General features: G+C 31.6%; 1 pseudogene; it reads left to right on the top strand.

Annotated features, from left to right (window-relative positions):
* The first annotated feature begins 6,455 nt into the window (after window positions 1-6,455).
* LOC113374532 lies at window positions 6,456-18,307 on the top strand (annotated as a pseudogene).
* Window positions 18,308-18,497: the final 190 nt, after the last annotated feature.

Genomic DNA, 18,497 nt, shown 5'->3' with positions numbered 1-18,497 from the left:
CCTATGTATATATAATATATACATATATATATTATATATATATATATATATATATATGTATGTGTGGGTGTGTGTATATACATGTTAGTGATATGAAAGATGTAAATAGGTTGATTTATTAATTAAATTAGTTATGAACCCTATTCATCCCTCGCCCTTGGCTACTGCAATTACGCAAGCAACCTACCAGTTACTAGCAAGAAGCAGTATATATATATATAATATATATATATATATATATATACATATACATATACATATAATGATCCAATAATACAAAAATATTTGATCACCAACCCTTGTAGTACGTTCAATTTACACCGCGTATTTATCCTGCACCCGCACGTGTGTAAACTTTCATGTTACAATATAAAAAACTATGTAGTTCACTTTCTCTCGGCTCACCTAGTACGGTATAATTAATTTTCTTTTTCCACTGAATGACGGTCTCGATGAAGACCGAAACGTATGGATAAATAAAGTATATCAAAACTACTTTAATTATTTTTACTTGGTATTACTGCCCGATTCTAAATAACTCATCAATATATATATATATATATATTATATATATATATATATATACATACATATTAGTGATCTGACAGATGTAAATAGTTTGTTTTATAAATTAGTTATGGACCTTCTCTCGCCTTTGGCTATAGAAATTACGCAAGCAACCCACCAGTGCGTACCCCCATAAATGTGTATGATTGTGTACATATATAAAATGATCCAATAATACAAAAATATTTGATCACCAACCTTGTAGTACGTTCAATTACACCGTATTATCCTGCACCCGCACGTGTGTAAACTTTCATGTTATTACAATAAAAACTAGTTCACTTTCTCTGGGCTCACCTAGTACGGTGTCCTTACTCATGATGGGTGTGCAGAGCACGGACCGCGTTATGTCCCGTCTTGGTGTCGCTGTCCACAGTTGTACCTGGCGTCGGCGTACGCATCACGAATATTGACGGTTTGTCCCGTGCGCGCCACGACGCCCGCAACGTCACGTTCCTTATTGAATCTATTTGAAAGTATGTATTAGGGACAGGCTATTATACCAAGTATCAATATGCATCAGGTGGGTACTATATGATACATGTATGATATAGTATAATTCAAAAGGTCTACAGACGCTCGCATTTATTGAAAATTCATAGTAGGGGAGACTGGGTAGCTAAGAGTGTCCAGTGATCACGTGATCGATTTTTTAAGGATTGGTGATATTTAAAATTACCCTCCTTCCAAAACAAACATCACGTGTGTTTTTAGTTACGAGAAAAAATTGTAAAATTTTTGATTTTTTTTTGAAAATGTTTGGAGTTTTTCAAAAATTCAGGTGAAAAATATATACACATGATATCTTACTATACCTCTCCCTCCCCCATCTGATATTTTGTGATTTTTTGTCAAACCCCCCTTTCACCCTAAAAACCTCGTGTGATTAATGGCTATGCTGATTTTGAGAAAGCTTCAAAGAGAGAAACATGAAGTATGTTTATTCGAACAAGTTTCCAGTATTGCATTGAATCAGCGCTTCTACATTAATTAACTTCCCGTAGGGTAAGTAATAGTAATCGCAAAAAAATCGAAAATCAAAATGTTTATATAATTTTACGTTTCGGAGGTTTCTGAATATTTTGGCATACCTTAGAAAAAATGGATGTATGTGTGTGTGTGCGTGTGTGCGTGTGTGCGTGTGTGCATGTGTTCGGATACAAATTTTCGTCGACGATTTTGGGAACACAGATGAAACGATTTGAATAATTCAAAAAATATTCGACTCGTATTGATAAGGAGACGTGCTGATTAGTTTTTGGCGAAGGCAGGTCTTGAAGACATGGGGCAAAAAGTGCCAAAAACGGTAACTCAGTTTTTAAGAGAACGGAGTGTCCGATTTGAAAAATTCAAATAACATTTTATTTGTGTTGACTAAATGAAGAACTGTTCAATTTTTTGGAATGGCAAGTCCAACAACTTTGGAGATATGGAGGAAAAAGTGAAAAAATAAGCCATTTGGCGATCAAAAATGATCATTAGACATATGCACATCAAATTATCAAATATTTTATAAAAATTTTAACAATAAGTATAAATTTTGTTTGCATTCCTATAGGTTCCGTACCAATGATTAACCATTAGAAGGCCACGCGGCGCTTACGCGCTTCGATATTTTGTCTCTATGCAGTTAAAGCTGTGCTTTGAAAAAAAGTTCAGAATTTCCAAAAATGTCAAAATAAAGAAAACATTTTTTTTCAAAAATATTTTTTTTTTCAAAAAGTAATTTTTTTTTCAAATTCCTAGTTTGTCAAAAATCTATTTTTTTTCGAAGTAAAATATTTTCAAAAATATTAATCATTTTTGATAAAATAATATTTGGTACGGAAAGTTCCAGCAATTTGCCTTAAGGTACGATGCCTTAATTGCCTTAAGACAGAATTCCACTTACAGCTAGCTTGGTTTGTATACCGCATTGCTCTTTAAGACTCAAAAGTAAATTTTAGTTCTATTTATTTTACTAACAACTGTAATTACCTCGTGTGAATAATAGACATCCCCTAAACTATGATGATTTTGAGAGAGGCTTCAAAGAGAGAAGCATGAAGTATGTTTATTCGAACAAGTTTCCAGTATTGCATTGAGTCAGCGCTCTGCACTAGTTTGGTTTGTATACCGCACTGCTTTCAAAAAAGCAAAAGTAAATTTATTGTTCTATTTATTTTACTAATAACTGTTACTTGTACACAGAGTGATCTTTTTGCTATTTTACTGTAAGATGAACATTAATAGTTGATTACCAGTAAGTAGTTTGGTTTTATGTGACATGTAATGTTGACATACAAAAGGCTGCAGATTACCACAAATGAGGAAAAATCTGACTTAATAGGAAAAAGCAAAAAACAAAATAGAAAGGAAAAATTTTATATAAGGAAAAAAGTTTTTAATAAGACTTTTTATTAATAAAATGTGTTTTGTTGTATATTGTTATTCGCGCCAGACGACGGTAGAACGGTACGAATAAACTACATTTGTCAGAATTAGACAATACTATATCTTTGGCAATTCCGAAAGGGGAAAATTTGTATATAAGCGCTAATCATTTGCGTTTATGGACCTAGACAATATTAGAATACGATATATTCATGTTTATGGTTTCTCTTGCTTATTCATTGACGATGTTCACTTGTTTTGCCGTGTTATTTGTTGTATTTTTCGAGAAGTATCTGTTATTCATGTGAATAAATACTATTATTAATCGCTACAAGTTTTCCTTATTGTGCTTTTAGAGTCGATTCCTTCATCAGCACCCAAGTCTGAGAGAGAGCTGTGAGTTTCCTACCAAGCAGATAACCTCAGTTGTTTCATTAATATACTCAATTTCACAAAATCCTCGGAGTTGCTATCGAATGAAATACAAAAAAACTATTCCACAAGGGTCTAATCAACCCCCATCCTTGACATAAGTTTACATATTTCTGTCAATAAAATCGATTATAATTCATTTTGTTGTTTATAGATATTATTATTGAACTTATATTTTTGCCTATCATAACAATCATGGGGTTGTGGACGATTGTGACACTCGCCTTTTCTTGTACGATTTGATTTTAGGCCTAATGCATCGTATTTAAGAACTGCTAGAATGCTAAGAATGCATAATATTTTTCTCGTAGACAAATGCTCAAATTACGATTTAATTTACTTTTTCCTCAGCTCATGATAAAAAAAATGACAACGATACCCAGTCTCCCCTACCATATAGTAATAGACGGTTGAAGTGATATGAGTGAAAAAGCCAAATGTGGATTCTCTTTGAACACAACTTTAGAACGTTGTTTTGACTGTAGAATTAGTTTAGTGGTATGTTATTGCTGTTAATGTATTTGGTTTGGATACAAATGGAACTCACGACTAAATTAAATTTCGATTAGTTGAATTATAATTGTGGAGTATGTTTTCGTTAGTTACAAATGAATGAATTTTGCGGTAATTGCAGTAGAAAGATTATTAGAAGAGTTTATAACATATCAACTCTTCTAATGTTGAGATAAGGTCCACATGGAGAAATATATTGTATGTTCGTTTAAATAAGTTCCCATTATTGTAATCAGTCTGCGCCCAACATTAACATGAGCTGTAGATCGCAAATCTTTTAAAGTGCCAAAAGTAAGTTTTTTTATTCGATTTATTTTAATAATAACTATCACTTTTATATATACTATTTATATATAGATAGATTATGTATTTAGTTTCGTATTTTACTGTAGGTTGAACATTAGTAGTTAATTACCAATTAGTATTTACGTAGATTATTTAGCTTAGTCATTACGATGATTTGTCTTCAAAAGTGTGCGTTGGATACGATTGTGACACATTGTGTGAGTACGGTTGTGTCATGTTATTCATATTATTTTCGGTCGAAGGGTAAACAGATAAAAAATCCAACTTAATTAAAAAATAATAAAAAGAAAGGAACAGAAAAAAGCTATGCCAGAAAAAAGATTTCACAATCGGCATCATCATCCAATCAGTTCATTTCTTGCTTACTTCATTAGTAACATGTTTATGTTATATGCATTAACTTTGTTCAAATGATTTAGATGTGTTGTATTACGTATTTCAAACAATAAAAGACTTTTTAAATAATTTTGGTGTTTTCCCAACCGTTGTCACAACCGTCCTCAAGATGTTGACGGTTGTGACACGTGCCCATTTTGATTAGATTAGATTGATGACTAATTGTATAGTGCGCATCGTATTTGAGGGCAGTATTGCAATATTTTTAGGTAGGTAAATATTCAAACTACTATTTGATTTTCTTTTTTTCCCAAGTAACTGGTAAATTAACGAAATTATTGCTGATCAAATTTAAATTGGTAGAACTGTACTCAGTCTACTCTACTTGGTGCACATTTGTTCAGAAATAATACAATAATTTTCAATCGTTTGTTGAAGATGAATGTAGTTTATCCACAATATTTACTACACTTTACAACTTCCTTGCTTAGAAATGAAAATACATAGGACAAACAATATAGAAAATAAACTAAATATTTGATCAAATAAAATGGAAGGAAAAGAAGAAAAATGGGATATATATCCAACGTGCATTGTAGGAGAGTATTTTCTATCTTAAAATAATAGAAAATGCTTCCTCAACAATTTAATAATGATTAAATAAAAGACAGTAAAGATATGCTACATCTTTTGTGAAGTTTTGTGATTTTCTGAAAAGTCAAACAGTTTTAAATTTGAATAATTTTTATTTATCTGGAAGAAATATAGACAAACGTGGCCTTTTTTAAGAATTGGCGAGTTTTAAATAAGAAAGGCATAATCACAATCTTGTCAGACGTTGAGAGTCTTTGTCGCAGTCTTGTCGAAGTAATCAGTTCGAAAGAGTATTTGAAGTCAAAAGTTTATTTGAAGGATAGTTTTGTCATGTTTTTTTTATGTGACATATTTATTAACTTCCCGTAGGGCAAGTTATAGTAATCGCAAAAAAATCAAAAATGAAAATTTTTATATATCTTTACGTTTCAGAGGTTTCTGAACATTTTGGCATACCTTAGAAAAAAATGGATGTATGTGTGTGTGTGTTGTGTATGTATGTATGTGTGTGTATGTATGTGCGGATACAATTTTCGTCGACGATTTCGGGAACACGGATCAACCGATTTGAATAATTCAAAAAACATTCGATTCGTATTGATAAGGAGACGTGCTGATTAGTTTTTGGCGAAGGCAGGTCTAGCCGTTCCAAAGATACGGGGCAAAAAGTGCCGAAAACGGTAACTCAGTTTTTAAGAGAACGAAGCGTCCGATTTGAATAATTCAAAAAACATTTTACTGGATTGACAAGATGAAGAATCGATAAAATTTTCATGAAGGTAGTTTCGCGGTTTCGGAGATATGAGGAAAAAGTAAAAAAATGAGCCATTTGGCGGTCAAAAATGATCATTAGACATATGCACATCAAATTATCAGATATTTTATAGAGATTTTAACAATAAGTAAATTTGGTTTACATTCCTATGGGTTCCGTACCAATGTTTACGCGTTAGACGTCGACGCGGCGCTTACGCGGTTTGATATTTCGTCTTTATGCAGTTAAAGCAGTACGATTGCTTTGAAAAGAAAGTTCAGATCTTCCACAATATGTCAAAATAAAGAAAAAAAATTTTTTTTCAAAAAAAAAATTAAATTTTTTTTTTTTTTTTAAAGAAATTTTTTTTCAAAAAAAAGTAATTTTTTGTCCAATTTATAGTTTCTCAAAAATCTTATTTTTTCGAAGTAAAATTTTTTCAAAAATGTTAAAAAAATAATAATTTTTGGTACGGGAAGTTCCAGCAATTTGCCTTAAGGCACGATGCCTTAATTGCCTTAAGACAGAATTCCACTTACAGCTAGTTTAAATATTATTAATTCAAAATATTCTATTTCAGGTACGGTAGTGATCTGATGTCAGTGGAGACATACGATGAGAACAATGTGACGAGTAGTGTTGTCACGGGCAGGTCCTTGAACATTATTGGTTAGGTTTAGCATCCCTGGATGATCTGCGAACGAATACTTTAGAATCAGCGTCTGGTATGCTGGTATCGCAATATGCAGGTGAGTTTATTATACTAGGTAATAATACCCACTAATTTGAACTAAACTTTAAATGTCATCGTAAACATATAGTGTTCTCTAGTGTAATAACAAATAAACTGTATCTTACACTCTTTTTTTAATGATTTTATTTAGCGATCTGTTTATTTTAATATACATGGAAAGGATAACATTTTGATTAGATATTAGTAGATACGTCCACCGGAAAATATACTATGAATAAAATAATATTTTAGACCCTTTGATATATTTTTTTATTTGTAAAACCATTACTATGATGATCATATTTAATTTAATTTTGTTGGTAGTAAATAATACTATTAAAATCTTCGATAGAAGTCTGTATTCATACCTGCATTTTTTTTTCTTAATTCATGATTGTCAAAGTATCAACTTAAATATCGTGTTTGCATCTTAAAATAAATAACAAAATAAAAAGTGTTTCTAATTCAGTGATTTTTTTCTGGCTAGAACCATTGCTATTGCAGATACTTAATGCTATTTAGTTATGATATCAAAAATAAATACTTTTATAAGAATGCAATTTCTATCAATTTTATATTAGATCATGTATATTGTTAGCAATCTAACATTTTGTGCTGTTAAATCTAGTGGGAATAAAATAAGGTTTAGACCCTTTGATATTTTTTCATTTGTAAAACCGTTGCTATATCGATTACCATAACTATTACTAAAATGATCATATTTAATAGAAGATCATATTTTGATAGAAGCCTTTATTCATACCTGCATATTTTTATTCTTAACTCATGATTGTCAAAGCATCAACTTAAATGTCAATAACAAAAAAATGTGTTTCTAATTCAGTAATTTTTTTCTGGCTACAACCATTGCGATTGCAGGTACTACATGCTATTTAATTATGATATCAAAAATAAATATTGTTAAAAGAACGCAATTTCTATCAATTTTATATTAGATCATTTGTATTGTTAGCAATCTAGCATTTTGTGCTGCTTATCGTCGATTATTAGATTCTTTCTGAGCTATATTGCAACTACATACATACATACTGGTCGAATTCGATTATTTTTGCCATTTTTTTTTAAATTCCATTATTTTTGCCAAATTTTCCTAACTTGAAGTATGCTTTTGAAAATATTCAAGTAAAATTGAAAAAATCAGAATTGCGACTACAAACATCATTCAAAATGCCAGCTGCCAGAATTGAACTAAAAATTTTAAAATGATCTCTTTTTCCCATCTTATCACTTTGTAGGTCAAATTAATTAAACTAAACAAAAAACATTAAATCAATTTTTTCAATGAAAAATATTTTGCCAATGTCCATAAATCAGAAAATATTTGATTGATACTTTACGAAATGTAGTAATGTATGCAGCTAGTTTCAAATAAAATAATGAATTCCTCTATTTATTGATATGAATATATACATATTAATATTTAAAATTGTTATTTAAATAAATTTCTCAAGCCTAAGTCGTAGTTAATTTTGATCATTTCTATCATCATGGGAGCAACTTAGCACTTGGCAATTGCATTTGCAATTATCCGGAACGCAAGTAGGAGAATGCATATTTACTTATTGCGCTTATAGTTATGCAATGATTCTTATTGGTGTCATGACGAACATATTTTGCAGTTAATATGTTCTTGCAGGATTGGCAGCTTGAAATGCCTTATTGAAGTTTTTATCTATGTGCATTCCATAAGCTTATATAACACATTTAAATTTGAATACACCCATGTGAATAATAAGACTTAGCTTTTGCTCCAAGACAAATTCTTGAATCTTTCTTAAATTTTCTCTGTTTTATTTCAGGTTTTTGGGGACTACAACAACCTAACCCAGAATCAGGTGAATGCGTAGATGTTTCAATAACCGGAGACCAACAATCATGGGAACTCACAACATGCGAGTCGCTTTTGCCTTTCATGTGTAAAACGAAAGCATGCCCTACAGGTAATATTATTACCTTTTATTACCGCATTGTACTACTTCAAAAAAATTAGCTCAATTTGTAATAAGTATGGATATTCGTTTTTTATAAAGCTTATTATAATTATAACAACTGTCGAGATATAATTTTTATAAATATTGAATCGATCAAATGTGGTATCTTATCGACACCATGAATTTTATTATTTGATAGACAACTAAAAAAGATACTGCTTATATTTTTTTTCTGAAATACATGACTCTCACTGAAGACATATTATTTCTAACATTAAAACTCTATTTGTCTTGTACTAGGTCTTATTTTGAATACTTATCGAATTTTTAGCATTTAATTTTTTTTTTGCAAACGCATAACTCGCTAAATGTATTTCTGTTCCACGTGATTTGTATCAAAGCTGATATTATTTTAAATATTTATTATTTATTATCGATTTATTCTGAAGCAATAAGTCTCAATAAGACTTAGTTTATTAAAAACTATATATATATATATCATAAATTATAATGATTATCCCAATTACTTTATTAACTCAAATAATCCTAAATAATTCGTATTCACGCATAAGAGTGCTTAAACTGATATAAAATTTTAAGTATAAAATAACCGTATGTTTGGCTGAAAATTTTTGTTAAAAGTATAACTGTTGAAAAAAAAAAGAATTTTATCTTATTGATAACATAGGTAACAAAGAACAACATGGTATAATTCTATATCACCTTAAAAGTTTATTTTATTTTTAGTCTAGTATAGTTTGTTGCATTCGATTAGTTTAGAAGTTTACCTAAATTGAGCTTGCTTGACAACAATAATATTTGGACTACCACCGGACATTTTTATACTAATCCATAAAAATTACTAAACACATAACAGCTATTATTATTGAAATAAACAAAATAAATCTTTCTGATAAACACTCACAAATTTGTCCAAAGGGTGTTTAAAACAAATAATACATAGTTAAACCAATAACAATTTTTCCTAAATAACTTATTTACAAATCAGACTGTACGAATTTCTAGCAACTAATTAACAAATGATAAATCATATTATTTTTTATCTTATAAATTCTTAGAAAACATGCTTTATCTTGTGTTCAACTTGAGTTTATTTTTGAATGATATAAATTAAATCTCATATAAACTATTTCGCCTAGTGGCGAAGGTAGCATTAAAATAATAACATGAAATTATAATACTTAATTGTATTAAATTTGTTCTAATTAAATTTTCTAATTCTCTACACCAATATATGAGTGATGTTAAATGTAGAACTGCTTCAAATAAAATGATGATTCTCAATTCCCACAGTTAACACTTTAAATTAACCCTTTAACAAATATTAAAATATGTTCAATAAAATTGTATATACACTGCAAATTATAGAACAAATTTATTTCCAATAGCTCAATTTATTCTAATGCCAATATTTTCAGTCATACCTTTGATTTTTTGTTTATTGACGACTAAAACATTGATTTTCCGAATTTATCACACAAAAAATCATCGTCTGTCTTTGTGATTTATGGTTATTGCATAAGATACACTTGTTGAAAATTGAAGTCCTTCAAAAGGTATAGCAAATTCAGAAAGAATTAATATATAGCATTAGCGGTAAAGGTACAATATTACTTGGATTTTTCTACTATGCAGAAGTACTCATTTTAAAGCTTATTTTGAGCACTATAAAAGCCCATTTATACACACCTTGAATTTAATTTAATAAAAATTCCAGGATCATTCCATTGTTCAAATGGAAAATGCATCAACGCGGCATTCCGCTGTGACCAAACCGATGATTGTGGCGATTCTTCTGATGAAATTGATTGTCCCAACCTATGCCACTATTATATGGCCAGCAGCGGTGACGTCGTAGAAAGTCCTAACTATCCACAAAAATATACTCCTTTGGCCGATTGTAAATGGACTCTGGAAGGACCTCAAGGACACAATATTGTTTTGCAGGTATGATAGTTATAATTTCCTGGCCTACGACATGATGTAGAATAATTTAATTGTCAAAATATTTAAAAAATGTTTATTTTGATATTTCCTTATACTTGATATTAAATTTATCTATTTTACAGTTCCAAGAGTTCGAAACCGAAAAAACTTTCGATATGGTTCAAATTCTAGTCGGAGGACGAACTGAAGACAAAGCCGTAAATTTAGCAACGCTTTCAGGAAAGCAAGATCTGGCTAACAGATTATTCGTATCAGCTTCTAATTTCATGATTATTAAATTTAGCACTGACGCATCTGTTGAAAGAAAAGGATTCAGGTATGCTCAGTATAAAGGCAATTTTATGTTATGTCCTAATTAATACAAATATGAATCATTTATTATAGAGCTTCATGGAAAACGGAACCACAGAACTGTGGTGGTATGCTGAGAGCTTCGCCGCAAGGACAATCTTTGACATCACCAGGATATCCCATGCAATATCCAGGAGGTTTGGAATGTTTGTATATTATACAAGCTCAACCAGGAAGAATTATTTCTCTGGAGGTAATATTTTGCAAAAAATATATAATATTTTAAATGAATAATAATATTAGTATTGTATTTTATCATAATTATTTTAACTTCTAGGTTGAAGACATGATGCTTAATAGCAATAGAGATTATTTATTAGTCAGGGATGGAGACAACCCCAAAAGCAAACCTATTGCTCGTCTTACAGGAAATGCTGAAGATAACCAAAGAATCATTGTATCTACTAGTCATCAATTATATATCTATTTTAAAACAAGTTTAGGCGATTCACAGAAAGGATTCAATATTAAATATACTCAAGGTGATAAAATTACGTTATTTTTTAATAATTGATGACTAATTACCCCAGGTTTTATTAATTAGAGTTGTTTTAATTTTTACAGGATGCAGAGCGACGATAAAAGCTAATAATGGAACTATAACATCAGCAGCATACGGCTTGATGAACTATCCTAGCAACCAAGAATGTCTTTATAAAATTAAAAATCCTAAAGGTGGAGCACTGTCACTCAATTTCATCGATTTTGATGTACATCAAACAGATTTTGTTCAAGTAAGTAACTTTATTTATTCAGATTACATTAATTTATTTACTGAAAGAATATTTATAAGGCTAACAATAAATTTTTTAACACTTTAAGGTTTACGATGGATCAAGTGTAAGCGGACTTCGTTTGCATCCAGGATCTGGTTTTACTTCTGGATCACCCCCAAGGATTACATTAACAGCTTCAAGTGGTGAAATGTTAATTAGATTTGTAACTGATGCTTTGCACAGCGGCAAAGGATGGAAAGCCACATTTTCAGCAGGTAAAATTATTAATAAAATATTTACGTTTAAAATTTTTAATTTCTTCATATTTAATTATTTTTGTTATTTTTCTTCAGATTGCCCACCATTAAAAGCCGGGGCTGGTGCAATGGCTTCGAGCAGAGATACAGCTTTCGGAGCTGTAGTAACATTCAGTTGCCCTATCGGTCAAGAATTCGCTACTGGAAAATCTAAATTGACAACTCAATGTTTACCAGGTGGAAACTGGTCGATTACATATATACCAAAATGCCAAGGTAAATAAAAATCCAAATTTTTTAATTAATAAATGTCTAATATGATTGTTATTTGAGTTGTTTCAAAAAATAACTAAAATTTTATTTTCCTTTTTTAGAGGTGTATTGTGGACCAGTCCCTCAAATAGATAACGGTTTTTCAATTGGATCAACTAATGTAACATACAAAGGTATCGCCATGTACCAATGTTATGCAGGATTTGCTTTCCCGTCAGCATCTCCAGTCGAAACTATGTCTTGTCTTGCTGATGGTCAATGGGAACGTAAACCCGCTTGTTTAGGTAAGATAAAATATAAAAATAAATATATTTTTTCTCTAATTAAATTTACGTAATGTCTAATTGATATTTTCGTTTATAGCATCTCAGTGCGTAGCTTTGCCAGAAGTTCCACACGCAAATGTTTCAATTCTAAATGGTGGTGGACGAAGTTACGGAACCATTGTACGTTACGAATGTGAACCAGGCTACGAACGAAGTGGTCACCCTGTTCTGCTTTGTATGAGCAATGGGACCTGGTCTGGAGATGTACCTTCATGCACACGTGAGTTTAAAATCTACCCAAAAAAATTTAGAATTATAGAAAAATATTCATGGTGTGATTCATTTTTTCTAGGAGCAAGATGTCCGACGTTGCCTACGATTAAAAATGGCTTTGTAACAGATGTTTCCAGGACATACTATTTTGGAGATGAAGCTCGCGTGCAATGTTACAAGGGATTCAAATTGACTGGCCCAAATATTATTCGTTGCGGCGATAATGAAGTATTTGATAATCCTCCTAAGTGCGAAGGTAATTTATCTTTAATTTATTTCATACATAACATTCATTATGAAACTATTGTTACTATTAAATATACGCCTGTTACAGATATCAACGAATGTGCCAGCTCACAATGTGATCTTGCTTCGACTGAATGTACTAATACGCCTGCATCTTTCCACTGCAAATGTCGTGCAGGATTCGCACCTACATTAGAATGCAGACCTGTGGCCGATTTAGGTCTCCTTAATGGTGGTATCCCCGACGAATCAATTATCGTTTCTGGAACTGAAAATTCATATCACAAAGGGGTAATACATATAAAAGCTATTTTTATTTTAAAAAAAATATTATTTAATTAGAAGTTATTTTATGGTAATATGTTTTTGTTAGATGGTACGTCTCAATGCGGGTGGTGGATGGTGCGGTAACAGCTTGGAACCAGGTGCAAATTGGGTAATGATTGACTTGCGAGCCCCTACTATCATTAGAGGATTTAGAACTATGAGCGTACAAAGACATGACGGCAACATCGCGTTCACATCAGCTGTTCGTATACAGGTAAAGATTTCATGATAACACAAAAAAATTGTTTGTACATATAATTAACATATAATAACTTCGATTTGTAATATTAACAATTATTTGTCATTTCTAGTACACCAATGACTTAACCGATGTCTTCAAAGATTATACAAATCCCGATGGCACTGCGGTTGAATTCAGAATTCTCGAACCGACCTTATCTGTATTAAATTTACCGGTTCCAATTGAAGCGCAATATATTAGATTTAAAATCCAAGACTACGTAGGAGCACCGTGCTTGAAACTCGAAGCGATGGGTTGTACGAGATTGGAATGTGCTGATATCAACGAATGTGCTAAGAACAATGGAGGATGCGATCAGAAGTGTATAAACAGGTAATAAAATAAATTACCTGTTTTCATAGATTTCAATTTGATATTATAATTTTATCGTACGCAATATAAAATATACACATACTAGTAAATTTATTAATCAAGCTTTATAAAATCTTGTTTATTTATTTTAATTATTTTATAGCCCTGGAAATTATTCATGCGGATGTAACAATGGATTTGAATTGTTTACGCAAAATGGTACTGCCGGATATTTCATTGAGTCATCCGAAACTGGAACTAGAGACGGCGATACTTTCCAGAAAGATAAATCATGCGTACCTATCATGTGCCCTAAACTTACACCTCCAGAAAATGGCAAACTGTTATCCACAAAAGTAAGATTTAAATACATTAATAAATGATATGTTATATTTTTTATATTTTAAATACGTAACATTTTTAACTTCCCGTAGGGTAAGTTATTGTAATGGGCCGAAAATCGGAATTGAAAATTTTAACATTTCTCGACGTTTTGAAGGTTTTTGAACGTTTTGGCATACCTCAGAAAAAATGGATGTGTGTGTGTGTGTGTGTGTGTGTGTGTGTGTGTGTGTGTGTATGTATGTATGGATACAAATTTCCAGTCACGTTTTAGGGCGCACGGATCAACCGATTTGAATGGTTCAAAAAACATTCGATTCCTATTGATAGGGAAAAGAGCTGATTAGTTTTGGCAAAGGCAGGTCCAGCCGTTTCGGAGATACGGAGCAAAGAGTGCAGAAAATAGAAATCGAATTTTTGAGAGAACGGAGTATCTGATTTGAATGATCTAAAAAGCATTCAATTAGTAATGATTGGGAGAAGTGCTTATTAGTTTTTGGCAAAGGCAGGCCCAGCCATTTCGAAGATATGGAGCTAAATATGTAAAAAATGGCAGTTTTGAGAGAACTAAGCGTCCGATTTAAATGATTCAAAGAACTTTCTGCTTGTCTTAACAAAATAATTGATTTTGGAAAAAAAAATTTTGTTCAATTTTTTTTTTTTTTTTTTTTTTTTTTTTTTTTTTTTAGTTTTATCAAAAATATTTCAGATTTTATTTTTAATTCTGTCTATAGTTCTAATATACTTTACAAATATTTTCAACTCTGCAATTCAGTTTATATAATTCTCATAAATATTAGACAATGTTACAATATTTATAATAATCTATTTGAAAACATTCAGTATTCCTCGAACATTTCGGTACGGGAAGTTCCAGCAATTTGCCTTAAGGCACGATGCCATAAATGCCTCAAGACAGAATTCCACTTACAGCTAGTTTATTTTGTTTTAGGATATGTATCACTTCGAAGATATTGTTCGATTCCAATGCAACTTTGGTCATGTAATGATTGGCTCCGTTTCACTTATCTGTACTTCCACTGGACAATGGAACGGCACTGTACCAGAATGTCAATGTATGTAAAACTTCTTTTTTTATTGTTATCATCAATTGTTTCTGATGGTACTTACATATTGTTGCTTTTGCTGCAGATGCTAAATGTGTATCACTACCGGACGAGAAAAATGAAGGATTAAGAATTGTACGTAACAACGAAGAAAGTGTACTGGTACCATTCAGAGATAATGTAACACTTACTTGCTCAAACCCTGGAAGAAAACTCAGAAATACTGCAACTGCTGGATTTAGACAGTGTGTTTATGATCCACAACCGGTAAGAAAAATTATACATGAAGAGTATAACGTAGCATTGTTCTACCTAAAACAGTTATATAGGAAAATATGTTATATGTAACTTTTAAAATTACTTAGGGCTTGCCTGACTACTGGTTATCTGGCGCACAACCATCCTGCCCTCGTTCCGATTGCGGTATGCCTTTACCAACACCAGGTGCTGAATATGGTCAATATATGGACACAAAATATCAATCATCTTTCTTCTTTGGATGTCAGAACACATTCAAGTTAGCTGGACAAACAAGCAAACACGACAACGTAGTGAGGTAAAATATAAAAATTATTCGTAAAATTATCAAATCATTGTCGCAATTAAAATTTTAATACTAAAAATAATTTTAGATGTCAAGCTAATGGCATTTGGGATTTCGGAGATTTGCGTTGTGAAGGACCAGTATGCTCAGATCCTGGTAGACCCAGTGACGGTTTCCAAGTAGCAAGAAGTTATGAACAAGGTTCTGAAGTTGTATTTGGTTGTTCAAGACCTGGTTATATTCTAATCAACCCAAGACCAATTACGTGTATTCGAGAACCTGAATGTAAAGTTATTCGACCACTGGGAATTGCATCTGGCAAAATTCCGGATAAGAACATTAATGCTACATCTGAAAGGTAAGAACTTAACTATAAATGGTTTACATTATTATTATTATAAAAATATTAAAAACTCTTTTTATTTATAGACCAAATTATGAAGCAAGAAATGTTCGATTGAACTCAGTTACTGGTTGGTGTGGTAATCAAGAAGCTTTCCCTTACGTAAGCGTCGATTTGGGAAAAGTTTACCGAGTGAAAGCAATTCTTGTAAAAGGTGTTGTTACAAATGACATTGTTGGCAGGCCAACTGAAGTTCGTTTCTTCTATAAGCAATCTGAAAATGAAAATTATGTTATATACTTCCCCAATTTCAATCTTACTATGAGAGATCCTGGAAATTACGGAGAATTGGCAATGATAACTTTACCAAAATACGTACAAGCTAGATTTGTGATTTTAGGTAAATATCTTCTAATTATTACATAATATTTGATTTAAAATGTTATAGGTTTTACTAAATTCAAAATATACTTGCAGGAATCTACAGTTATATGGATAACGCATGTTTGAAATTTGAGTTAATGGGATGCGATGAACCCGCTTCTGAACCACTTCTTGGTTATGATTATGGATATTCTCCTTGTGTTGGTAAGTTTCTGCAAAATATTTACACGTAAAAATAACCAAAATCAAATATTCTATTCATGTCTTTGATTATAGATAACGAGCCACCAGTTTTCCAAAACTGTCCTCAACAACCTATAATTGTTCAGAAAGACCGAAATGGAGGATTATTACCAATTAATTTCACCGAGCCAACAGCCGTCGATAATTCAGGAACAATTGCTCGTCTAGAAGTGAAACCTCAAAGTTTCCGTTCCCCTATGATGGTTTTCCAAGATATGGTAGTTAAATACATTGCTTTTGACAATGATGGTAATGTTGCTATTTGTGAAATCAACATCTCCGTACCTGATGATACTCCACCACTATTGAGTTGTCCTCAGAGCTATGTGATAGAATTAGTAGACAAACAAGATAGCTATGTTGTAAATTTCAATGACACAAGAAGACGTATTAATGCCTCTGATGCTTCTGGTGATGTTAGGATAAACTTCATACCTGAACGCGCTACTATTCCAATTGGTGGATTTGAAAACGTTACTGTTGTTGCATCAGACAAATATGGAAATAAAGCTATGTGCCACTTCCAGGTACCTACTATTCCCTTGAGTTTTGAATAAGTTTATATTTGATTCTAGTACAATACGCCTTATTATAACTTATCAATCAATTATTAAGGTATCAGTGCAAGCTACGCCGTGTGTAGATTGGGAGCTGCAGCCTCCTGCAAATGGAGCTTTGAATTGTTTGCCAAACGAACGTGGGTTACAGTGTATCGCTACATGCAAACCAGGATATAGATTCACTGATGGCGAACCTGTGAAAACATTTGCGTGTGAAACTAAGAAATTATGGACACCAACATCTGTTGTACCTGATTGTGTATCAGAAAGTAAGTATCTATATTTTGATTTAAATTAACTTTTACAGCTTTAAAAATTTAGGTTAAAAATAATAATACTGGAGATATTTCATTAGTAATAATAAACAGAGAATAATTGCTTTAATATATTTCCAGATACCCAGCAAGCTGAATACCATCTAGTAGCTTCGGTTACATACAGGGCTAACGGTGCTGTGGCCTCAGCATGTTTAGGTCAATATCAAGATCTTATGGCTCAATACTATCAAACTATGAATGGAATTTTATCACAACAATGTTCTGCTATCAATGTTAACATGAATGTATCTTTCATTAATACAATTCCAATGCTAACTGAGGAAAATGTAGTCAAGGTAAATTCATATAATTTCGCTGTAATTTTCTCATTCCTTATTACTATACCAGGGTACATATATCATATTATCATAACTTGTGACACAGCTGTAACTACTAGTTTTTGGTCTTAAATATATTTGGAAACAGCATTATATTTAAGTTATTAAAAAACATATTTGCTATTTTTAGATGGATTTCGTGCTTGCCATTCTACCAGTAGTTCGCTCACCTCAACTCTATGAACTTTGTGGAACCACATTGAATTTAATTTCGATTTATCAGTACCACACGCTAGCGCAGTTATTGAACCTTTATTGAATGTGTCAAGCATAGGAAACAATGCCCACCTCTAAGAGCACTGAAGAGTTCTGTAGGCCGCGGCTTTACGTGTAGCGTCGGAGAGTTTTGAATATGGACACTAATGATGTCCTAGATGTCGTAAGTATTGATTGTATTTGCAGAAGAAAATAAATTACAAGTAAAAAATACAATTGCTTGAGGCAATCATTGATATTATTGCCTATTTTCAATGAAATTTTTGTTAGTATTTGAATATTTATTATGTATTTCAATTTTCATGAATTTGCATGTAATATTTTTGTATGAATATTGTGATAATCAAATCAAA

This window comes from Ctenocephalides felis, unplaced genomic scaffold (genome assembly GCF_003426905.1).
Source record: "Ctenocephalides felis isolate EL2017-DRISC unplaced genomic scaffold, ASM342690v1 CF-g0.4_SCAFFOLD_01870, whole genome shotgun sequence".
Classification (NCBI taxonomy): Eukaryota; Metazoa; Arthropoda; class Insecta; order Siphonaptera; family Pulicidae; genus Ctenocephalides; species Ctenocephalides felis.
The sequence above is the reverse complement of the archived record's forward strand: the minus strand, read 5'-3'. Positions and strand labels throughout refer to the sequence as shown.